Below are 5,662 nucleotides of genomic sequence, written 5' to 3'. Positions count from 1 at the left end.
CTCGCGCAAGGAAAAGCCATCAAAATCGCTAAATCATCGCAAAGGGCTGCGCTAACCCTGGACCAGTTTACAGGGCTGCCAAACAAGGAACGCAAAGCGGGTAACGTGCATATCAGGGGTACGCGTGAAGTTATACACGCGATTAGCCAGGGTACGTGTATTACAGGGGTATGCGGGAAGTTTAACATGCGATTATCCAGGGTACGTGTATTACAGGGGTACGCGGGAAGTTCAACACGCGATTAGCCAGGGAACGTGTATTACAGGGGTACGCGTGAAGTAGAACACGCGATAGGCCAGGGAACGTGTATTACAGGGGTACGCGGGAATCATCACACGCGAACAGCCAGGGTGCGTGTATTACAGGGGTAGCGGGAAGTTCAACACGCGATTGGCCAGGGTACGTGTATTACAGGGGTACGCGTGAAGTAGAACACGCGATTGGCCAGGGTACATGTATCACAGGGGTGCGTGGGAATTATCACACGCGAATAGGCTGGGTGGGCCCTCACAGGTGTACCCTGTACACCCTCCACGGCCCCTGCAGGCAGCCCACAAAACAGGGGACTACCCTGCACACCTGATCATGTCTCCCTGCACCCCCATCCACCAGGGGCACCCTCCACCAGGCCCCCACCCATGTCTCCCACCACCCCCACCCCCCAGCAGTGCAGGGGCACCTGCCATCAGGCCCCCACCCATGTCTCCCACCACCCCCACCCCCCATCCACCAGGGGCACCCTCCACCAGGCCCCCACCCATGTCTCCCACCACCCCCACCCACCAGCACTGTGGGGCACGTGGCCAGCAGGCAGTCAGGCAGCAGCAGATGGCAGGTGGGAGCGTGCTCAGGGCTCTGGGGGACTGTAATTCGGCCTCCTGGCCAGGAGCGTGGTCTTTCGTGTTTGGACGCGTGGACAGCCTGATAGGGAGTGATTTAGCACGTGAAAACCCCACACTCAGCGAATCGCGCGAAAACCCGTCACCAGCATATGTGCGTCTATAGTTACCTGCACGTGCAGTGTCAAAGCGTGTGATTGGTGAAAATGGATCTACACGCAGGAGTGACAAAGCGTGTGATTGGTGAAAATTGATCTACACGCAGGAGTGACAAAGCGTGTGATTGGTGAAAAGTGAGCTACACGCAGGAGTGTCAAAGCGTGTGATTGGTGAAAAAGGATCCACACGCAGAAGTGACAAAGCGTGTGATTGGTGAACATGGGCCAAGCACGTACACGCCGTAAGTGACGCTGTACGTGTGGGCCTGTATATAAGGTAGTGTTGAACACCATTTCCTTGTACGTGCTTTTCGTGGAGAGCGAGTGTGTGAATTCTGTACTTCTTGTCGTTTCACACGCGATTTACTTCACGGCGTTTCCAGTTCGTACTCCCTGTTACCTCTGACAGCTTTTTCTCTTTTTCCTCTTGTACTGGTTTACCTGGGCCTGTTCCCTCAAACAGTGTCCCCTTCTACTGTTGTCCTGTCTCCTCAGACAGCGTACACATCTTCTTTTGGCGGGGGTGTTGCCAACCAAACGCGCTCATTTTTCACGCTCTTTTACCTGGCAGACGGTGAGTCACGCACGTATCTAACTTCTGTGCTTGCCCCGTGTGTAGCCTACCCCTTCAGAGGTCATTCTAGGCTGCGTGTGACACGCATACGTTCATTGTGTTACTGGATGCCACAGCGTAGTGCAGGGTTTTCCATCAGCACACGTGGTCTAGGAGGGGTATTGTGCACGTTCCTTAACTTTTCTGGGGTGCCTGTGCGTTGCGTGACCCGTCATCTTTCCCCAGGGGTGTCATATAGCCTTGCCACTGCACTAGGGTACGAATACCATCTGGTACCCAACCCCTTTGACACCCAATTGCCCAGGACAATTGTGCACACCGACTCCCATACGCACAATAACATCAGTGCCATGGTTGGGAGGCGTGCAAGCCGTAAGGGTGGCAAAGGTGGCCGAGCCACACGTGGTGGCCGTGGAGGATCCACTAGGGGACGTGGTTGTGACTTGCAGGGTGCCCCTGTCCCCCCCAGTCTGGAGGACCAGTCAGGGACACCCATGCCCCCCCCCCCCCAGTTGAGGGTCATGTGGCTGATACCAACCCTGATCAGCCCTTGTTGGACCAGCCCATTGTGGCAGCAGACCTGTCCGAGAGTGATCCCATCGCTGACATCCAGGTCAGCAGGTCCACTGCACGTGCACCGGTGCACATTGGTGTCATCAGGGCCAGATAGGTCATCTGCTGGCCCCTGTATCCAGGGTGTGGCTCCATCCACCCCACCTCTCATACACCCTGCCAAGACTGTCGGTCCTAGTTCATGCGCCTCAGATCAGGCCTGACCCCATCCCACTACCCCCAATGCCTGCACCTACTCCCATGCTGAGTGTGCAATCCCACACACCCAGTACTGAGTCCACCACGGCTCCTGCCCCTAGTGTCCACAGCGGCGTAGGACACTCTGGATCCCCACCCCCTTCCAAGCGCAAGAGGAAGAGTGTACAGGCTGATTCCCCAGGCACGGCTGCACAGTCCGGCCCATCAAGGAAGCCAAGCTTCACAGACGCCGAACTGAATGCACTTGTTCAGTATGTGTCAGATCATGATAGGGAAATGGTCATCGTTGCAGGGTCCAAGACCACACATGCCAGACGCCAGGCACACTGGCAGACCATTGCTGACAGAATAAGTGCCCTTGGAGTAGTGAGGCGCACAGCTAGTGATTGCCAGAAGCGCTGGAATGACCTTAAGCGCAGGGCAAAGGATAAGCTGGCCTCAAGTCATGCCGCAACCTTGGTGACTGGAGGTGGGTCCCCAGCACAGGAAATAGAACTCACACCACACGAGTCCGTAGCTGGATCCTACGTCACCGAGGGACAACTCCAAGGTGTGGGAGATCTCCCTGATTACGAGGCATCATCCGGTGAGTGCACATGCATGTGTGTATTATCCATGTGCATGGTGTGTGTGTGAAGCATCCATGTTGGGTGCCTGTCAAGGGGGTGTGTGGCAGAGTAGATAGTGGCACCCATGTGCCTCATCCAGTATGTTCAGTGCAACACCATCTGCCCACAGCACTATCCCATTTGGCAACAGTGCACATATGGCCCTACACCATGGAAGTTGCCCTTGAATTGTCATTTTGTCACTACATTGTTGCTCATACTCCCCTGTCTATTCATCTGATGTCTTACATACCATTCCTATACTTTCCCCCAGCCAATCAAGTTTCATCTTCACATGCCTGACATGCAATGATACCACATGCTAATGCGTCCTCTGTATATAAATGCCAACCAACATGCTGTCATACTGTGGATGTTGCCTTGACATCCACCTCCTACCTGTGTGCTTTGGTACCGTCTGGTTTCGAGCCCCATTCCCTCACACTCCATGCTGCTCTTCATGGTCTATCTTCCCTGACTTCTACAGTTCAGACCATCGTGCCCTACTCACGACACCTGCTTGCTAACAGTCAAATGAGGGCACCCTGCCCTCCAATGCGACCCACCCTATTGCTGACAAGTGCATCTGAGCCTACTCAAAGCCAACTCTCACTGACATCTGCTCATACATGCCTTTGCCTGTCCCATAGACCCTTCACATGGTCCCTGTCCTCTCTCCTTGCTCCTCTTCCACCATCAATGGTGGGACCCGTTGGGGTGTACTCCTGGCCTCCTTCCAATCCTCAGAGGCCACAATTGATGTGCATGGTAATGGGAGCATCTCAGTCCAAGGCCCTTAGGCCAACCTCATTCTCCTTGAGAAATGCTAGCCACATCTCATCAACTTCCTTACCTCTCCTGCTGTCCCCCCTCCTCTCTCCTCATCAATCCTGCACTGCCTCCCTGCACCCTCCCATGATCCTTCTCCGCCTCCCACTCCAACTCCTACACATGCTGCACCTCTGATCTCTAGCACTCCCCGTAAGTCCTCCAAGGCTGTCAACCTCCTCCACAATTACACTCCTTTCACTGCGGCTGCATCAGGCATTCCTCCGATATCTGTCACTTACATGAGGTTATGCACCTTGACATCCTTGGTCTCATGGAAACATGTCTGACGGCCAGCTCTGTCTGCATCCTTCACACACTCCTACCTGATGTTCAGGAGACCCTCTCCTTTGCCCGCCACTACTGTGCAGGGGGTGTGTGCCCTTGGCTTCCCTGAGGGTATTCCTGCCACTGTCACTCCTACTTAGACCTACTCCACTCTGGAATGGCTTGTGTGATGTCTCTCTCTACCACACCTTGACATTCACAAACTGTGCGTACTGTGTCTGGGAAAACTGGTCAAATGTACTACTTCCTTTCTGAGTGTCCTCACCTCTCCTCCTCACTCATGTCCCCAGACACAGAAATCCTCTTCCTTGTTGCTGTACGCATCCACCTGCATGCTTGTTGACCCCCCCACGTGACCTTTCTGTGACCTCAGCAACTCCCTCTCACCCTCTAGACTCCCGTCTGTCCCTACTCATTCTGCAGGGCACACTCTTGATGCTCTGATCTCATCTGACTTTCCCCTCTCCGTCCATCTCTGCACTCCTCTCTCCTGGAGTGATCACATTCTCCTCTCCTCCCAGCTCACCCTCACCACACCAGAGGCAAAGCCACCCTCACCACTGTCACACACCTTCTTGGTATTCCAACCCATGAAGTGTGTGTCAGTCGAGGCTCATGCTGCCAAAATCTCCCCCCCATCCAGCTCCCCCTTAGGCTCACTCCCATCCTGACAGGGCCCACTCCATGCTCCACTCTATGTCAGGTACACTGGATGTCTTTGCCACGGTCATGACCACCTGTCTGAAGCCCCATGCCAATGCAGAGTCCTGGCATGACTCGGATCATGTGAACCCAGACCACAGGTGCCGGGTGGCAGAGAGGGAATGTCCTGCATCATGCTCATCCTCTGGCAAACTGGCCTGCCACATGCTCCAAAGGCAATAGCGCCTCACCCTTTTCACCAAGATGAGATCCCCAATCCAAGGGCACATATCTGCGGCATGTGACAACTCTGCAGGACAGATAGAAATCTGCAAGGACCTTGCCGAGCCAGATGCAGTGTGTACCTCCCCTGTCCCCTCCGAGCCCACAGCACTGCATGATTGTCTCTGTACCCCTATAGGCCACCCCCCCCAGCACTTGTCTGCGCCTAACACCATCTGCCCTTGACGTTAAGTCCTACTTACCTTGTACAGCACTTCCAGCCGCCACTTCCCCTTGCACATCATTGTGCCACCCACCCCTGCACTTGCGTGACATGAATGACACCAGCACCAGTAGGATTGTTGACTGGCATCCCCTACTGCCCCACCACCCCTCAGTGCTCCGCTGTACCTTCATACATTTCTGGACCGGTGCTTCACGAATGCTATATGATTCCTTTACAGGTGATGGGGAGGTGGAATCTCATTGTTTACTGCATTTTGTTGATGTAGACAAGGCACTGTGCATCGTGGCCAATTTGGACTAGCAGATCCATGTACAACATGTCAACTTATTGATGTGATGATGCAATGTCAGGACCAGAGTGGTAGAAATCCAAAAAAGTTGCCCTCCTCTCCCTCTTCACTTGGTGGCTATGTCACATGCCATGTGTGTGATGGCATGTGCCTTTGACATGGCAATCACCGGCCAATGTGTGATGGCAGTGCTAG

This window comes from Ambystoma mexicanum, chromosome 8 (assembly GCF_040938575.1).
Source record: "Ambystoma mexicanum isolate Mex_15411 chromosome 8, UKY_AmexF1_1, whole genome shotgun sequence".
Classification (NCBI taxonomy): Eukaryota; Metazoa; Chordata; class Amphibia; order Caudata; family Ambystomatidae; genus Ambystoma; species Ambystoma mexicanum.
This window is presented reverse-complemented; position numbering follows the sequence as displayed.